At 42.1% G+C, this 5,728-nt stretch overlaps 1 pseudogene across 1 annotated transcript; it reads right to left on the bottom strand.

Moving 5' to 3' along the window:
• Window positions 1–4,037: 4,037 nt before the first annotated feature.
• On the bottom strand, window positions 4,038–5,200 carry LOC308495081 (phosphoserine phosphatase-like; annotated as a pseudogene). The gene is made up of 2 exons: window positions 4,491–5,200; window positions 4,038–4,103 (listed from the first exon to the last, which is right to left on the bottom strand). The product of its transcript is annotated as a phosphoserine phosphatase-like (transcript).
• Window positions 5,201–5,728: the final 528 nt, after the last annotated feature.

Here is a 5,728-nt window from a genome sequence, read left to right as displayed (position 1 = left end):
TTTTTCTTGCCTTACTGAACTGGCTAGGACTTCCAATATAATGTTAAATAACAAGGGTGAGAATGGACACACTTGCCTCATTCCCGATTTTAGGGAGAAAGCATTCAGTATCTAATGGTCTGCCCTGGTAGACAAAATTGCACACATTAGCACAATTTGTTGCTGGATTAATGAACTGTGTGGCCACTGGGAAAGGACTCTTAGAACCTTGTGCTGATTTCCTCTGGATTTCACCCCAGGCACTTTTTCCATTGCTGATTTTACTTAGTATTGTTAAGTTGTAATAAATCTTAGCCACAAGTACAGCTGTATGCTGAGTTCTGTGAATCCTCTTTGCAAATCATTGAACATGGGGTGGTCTGGGGGACCCTCAACACAAATGCATACACATTATAGATTATGTATTTATTCTTTTCTTTTTTGAATTTTTATGAGCTTATTTGAGCCAAACTGAAAACACTGTTGGGAAGCAAGTTCTCGAATGTTACTAGATTATGTATTCTTAGTGATTTTAAAAATCAATTTGTAATATCTCTCATTATCACTGGTAATTTTCTTTGTTCTGTAGTTACTTTGTCAGATATTAATAAAGTCACTCAAACTTTCTTTTTATCAGCGCTTATCAGGTATATCTTTTTCCATCCTTTTGTTTTAACCTACCTATATCATTACATTTGAAGTGAGTTTATTGTACACAGCATACGAGGTCTGACAATTGTTGCAGCGATGTTGCTAACCTTTTTGGTATCAGAGGGATTACTCATTATGAACTTGTACCAACCGGACAAACAGTTAACCAAGTTTATTATTTGGAAGTGCTGAAAAGGCTGCATGAAAAAGTTAGATGACCTGAACTTTTCGCCAACAATTCATGGCTCTTGCATCACGACAATGCACCAGGTCACACGGCACTGTTTGTGAGGTAGTTTTTAGCCAGTAAACAAATAACTGTATTGGAACACCCTCCCTACTCACCTGATCTGGCCCCCAATGACTTCTTTCTTTACCTGAAAATAAAGGAAATATTGAAAGGAAGACATTTTGATGACATTCAGGACATCAAGGGAAATACAACTACAGCTCTGATGGCCATTCCATAAAAAGACTTCCAAAATTGCTTGGAAGGGTGGGATAGGCACTGGCGTTGGTGCATAGCTTCCCAAGGGGAGCACTTCAAAGGTGGCCATAGTGATAGTCAGCAATGAGGTATATAGCTTTTTTTAGGATGAGTTTGGAAACTTAATCGTCTGACCTTGTATATATAGTTGGGTCATGTTGCCTTATTTAAAGAAAAAAATCCATTCTTACAATCTTTGACTTTTAATTGGTGTGTTAGACTATTTACATTTAAGGAAATTACTAGTATGTTTAGATTTATGTGTACCGTTTTATCATTTGTTTTCTGTTTCTTCCATCTGCTTTCTGTGTCTCTGCTTTCTTGCTTTTCTTTGGCTTATTTGAACATCTTTTACTATCCCCTTTAAGATTATCTACTGTGTTTTTGACTGTATCTCTTTGCATACTTTTTAAAGTGATTCATCTATGAATTAAAATATACATAGTTAACTCTTTACAGACTACTTAGAATCAGTATATTTACCATTTCACATGGAATGTAGAACCCTTACCACCATGTAGGTCCCTTTAGTCTCCCCTCTTTACCTTATAGTTATCTTATATATTACATCAACACACATTGAAACCCCATCAGACAATGTTTTAATTTTCACTTTCAATCCTCAAATATATTTTAATTAAATTGAAAAGAAGAAGAATACTCTATTTGGCCAAATTTTACCCATTTCTGCCACTCTTCCTTCATTCCTGATGTTCCAAGTTTCCTTCTGGCTCATTTTCCTTCTGTCTGAAGAATTTCAATTGCAATTCCAGTAGGTCTGCTAACAACACATTTCTCCCCCACTCCCGTCATCTGCAAATGTCTTTTTTTACACATTCATTCCTGAAGAATATTTGGTTGGATGTAGAATTCTGGGTTGACAGTTCTTTTATTTCAGCATTTTAAAAATGTTGAGACCCTTTCTACTGGCCTCCATGATTTCTGATGAGAATTCTGCAGTCATTTGAATCATTGTTCCCCTATAAATAATGCATCCTTTTTTCTCTGACTGCTTTTAAGACTTTTTGTCTTTAGTTTTCAGGAGTTTGATTATGGTGTGCCTGGGCATGGATTTCTATGTCTCTATCCTGTTTGGAGCTTCATGAATCTTTACCAAATTTGTGAAATTTCCAGCAACTATTACATTAAATATATATATATATATATATATATATATATATATATATATAACTCTTCATTTTTTTTATAATTTCTTAAATTGGGGAATATATTGGGGAACAGTGTGTTTCTCCAGGGCCCATCAGCTCCAAGTCCTTGTCCTTCAAACTAGTTGTTGAGGGCGCAGCTCACTGGCCCATGTGGGGATCGCACCGGCAACCCTATTGTTCAGAGCTCACGCTCTAACCAACCAGGCCATCCAGCCTCCAGTAAAAAAATATTTTGGATCACCATACTCTCTCATTTCTCCTTCTGGGTTTCTGATAAAAATTATAGATGTTGAAGTATTTTCTCACAGGTCCTTGAGATTCTGTTCATTTTTCTTTCACTCTCTTTTTCTCTGAGTTGTTTGGATTGAGTAATTTCTATTTATCAATCTTCAAGTCCAGTATTTTCTCATCTCCATTCTGCTACTAAACCCATCCAGTGAGATTTAAATTTTGTTATCATGTTGTTCACTTCTAAATTTCCACTTGTTTTTCTCTTTAAATATTTTTTTGAGCCAAGACCTTCTATATTTAAATTTGTTTCAAAGCGTTCATGATTGCCTTAGAGACTTTGTCAGATAATCCCAACCTCTCAGTTTTCCCTGCATTAGGTGTTCATTGATTGTCTTTCCCATGTTAGTTGAAATCTTCCTGGTTCTTCATATTCTGAGTAATTTTGATTTATATGCTGGACATTTTGAAAATTAGGCTATAAGACACTTGGTTTTGTATAAATTCTATGCAGCATGTTGCCATTTCAGTTTTAGGAGGCATTCTACCTCTCTTCACAGGGAGCCTGACCCGCAGGCAGTGTCAGGACAGGCAGGATGGTGGGTCATGGAGGAGAAGGGGTCAGATGAAGATGGGAGACATGTAGGGTCATTATTTGAGGTATCTGGGTCCTGGAGTTACCAAAACTGCAGAGAAACCAGCCCACGCAGCACATGGGATGCAGTGTGTAAGGAACGAAGTGTGCATGCCCAGTGGAACCCATCTGCTCATTGGCCACTGGTGTGTGTGTGTGTGTGTGTGTGTGTGTGTGTGTGTGTGTGTAAAGTTCCAGGAGCACAGCTGCACAGGTCGTGTCTTAGCATCCGGTTTCCTTCTGGTTGCTTGAGACTCAAATGGTAGGTGCTCCAATCAGTCATTGGAGGACTTTAATGTAAGTGAGTGTGAGGGGAGAACCAGAGGGCTTTGTGCGGGTCCGAGAGGTGCAGTTGGTGGCCTGAGAGGAGGAAGGCCTACAGGCCATTGTCTTTCTCCTCTCAGGTGTAGAGGTCACCATGGCCCTACTTGTTGTGGCGAGGCCAGAGAAAGGGAGGATGGTGGGCTGAGGAAGGGAGGGCTTCAGATGAAGATGGGGAGATACTTGTGTTCATTATTTGAGGTGTGTGGGTCTTGGACACACCAAGATCAGCCAGCAAAGGACAGACTTGGGAGTCCTCCATCCGGCCTGTAAAGGAGAGGGGAATCCCTCCCAAGCAGTGAGGGATGCAGTACGTATGCCCAGTGCTGCATATTTATGAATCAGCCATTGGAGTGGGATTTGTGCAAGGTTCGGGGAGCCGAGCTGTGTGGGTCACGTTTTACTGCGCGGTTTCTTCTTTGTTGACTGAGACTCAACTGGTAGGTGCTCAGATCAGTTGTCTGAGGACTTTAGGTGTAAGTGAGGGGAGAGACACTGGGCTTTGTGTGGGTAGGTGAGATCTGTGGCCCTCGAGGAGGAAAGTACTGGAGATTGTTGCCTATTTTGCTTAAGGTGTAGCAGCTTCCAGGGCCTGTGTGGTTGTGGTGGGGCATGAACAAGGGTGGACGATGGGCTATGGAAGGAAGGGGGTCAGATGAAGATAGGGAAAGACTGGTGTTCATTATGTATTTGGCCAACAGAGCACAGATTCTGGAGTCCTTGTTCGGGCTCGTTAGGGGGCAGACAAATCGCCCCACACTGCACCCACAATGCAGTGCATATGTGCAGTGCTTCCCATCCACCATTAACAAGGGGTGTGTGTAAGGTTCGGGGCGTGGAGCTGTGAGGGTTATGTCTTTTTTTTTTTTTTTGAGATGGAATTGGTTTTATTTATTGTTTGTTTTATCTTACAGTGATATTTAGATTTTTTTGTTTAACTCTTCATAAATCTTACTGAATTCTAAAGCAGCTGTCTAAAACAAAAGTATAACTGGAAAAAAATAGTATGTTTAATACGTACAGCAGGAGGACAGGCTTCCATGTCTGTGGCTCCATCTCTAATCATGACTATGATTATGAAAAATTATGAAATTTTTCCTTTAAAAGTTTAATAACTTTTCCTTTCCCACCAGATTCAACTGTTGGCTGCATCTCATCAAAACCTGCATATTCACCATTAAAGTAGAATTTCAGCCTATAAGCAAATACATTGCTTTATGGGCCATTGAGCTTTGAAGCGACATGCTCTACAATGCTCCTAAAGCCACCAGATATTAGGAAAACCTGAATATTTTGCTCTTGTAGGCGACTTACTAATTCCCTTATGCCAGGGGTCAGGTGTGGGAGGTGTTCTGCTATGAGCCTCTGCACCTGCTCTCTGGAAGGCCGGATCAGAGCTAAGCTCTCTGTGAGGGCAGCCTTGAACGTCACTGCCCCGCCCAAGGTTCGCTGCGTCATTTCTGACACAGCATCCTCAACTCCACAGACTTTGGCCAGCTCATCAATTCCTTCTTCTTTGATGACCGTGCTGTCAACATCAAAGCATACTGCGTCAGCTGAATGGAAGAGTTTCCTCAAGTCTGAGTGGGAGTCCATCCTTAGAAGAATTTTCCTCTCGGTGCTGCTCCTTCCGGGGTCGCCGCCACCCACTGCAGGGCCGACCGCTGGCTCCCACGCTCAGGCGCATGGCTCTGGTGGAGGCGACCAGTGCAGACCCGCAGAACCTTTCTTCACCAAACAATCCTATGATATCTGCTGATAAGTGCAGTGGTACCCAGGATGTTTTGCAGGTGTTTTATCTAACCTGAAGACTGCAGAGTGGAGCTGGGAAAAAGCCCTTAGCCCCACCCCGAGGAGGGTAGGGTTATGTCTTATAGAGAGGTTTCTTTCTCCTTTGCCGAGACTCAACTGGTAAGTGCTCATATAAGTCCTTGGAGTTTAAGTGTGAGTGATTATGCGGGGAGAAACAGTGGGCTTCGTGTGCGTTGGAGGGGGGATGATCTGTGGTCTGAGAGGAGGAAGGTTCTGGAGGTCGTCGGCTTTCTTCTTTCAGGCATAGCGGCCACCATGGCCCTTGTCGTGATGGGGTCGGGAGACAGAAGGATGGTGGACTGTGGATGGGAGAGTGTCAGGTGAGATGTGGGAAGACTTGTGTAATGATAGTTTTTTGGTGTATGTGGGTCTGGAGGCCCCATGGTTGGCAGAGAGGGGACAGACTCAGGAAACTTCAGTCAGGCCAGTAAAAGGGTGGAGAAATCA

Source organism: Rhinolophus hipposideros, assembly GCF_964194185.1.
Source record: "Rhinolophus hipposideros genome assembly, chromosome: X".
Taxonomy (NCBI): domain Eukaryota; kingdom Metazoa; phylum Chordata; class Mammalia; order Chiroptera; family Rhinolophidae; genus Rhinolophus; species Rhinolophus hipposideros.
Note: the sequence above shows the minus strand (reverse complement) of the source record. Positions and strands in the feature narration are given on the sequence as shown.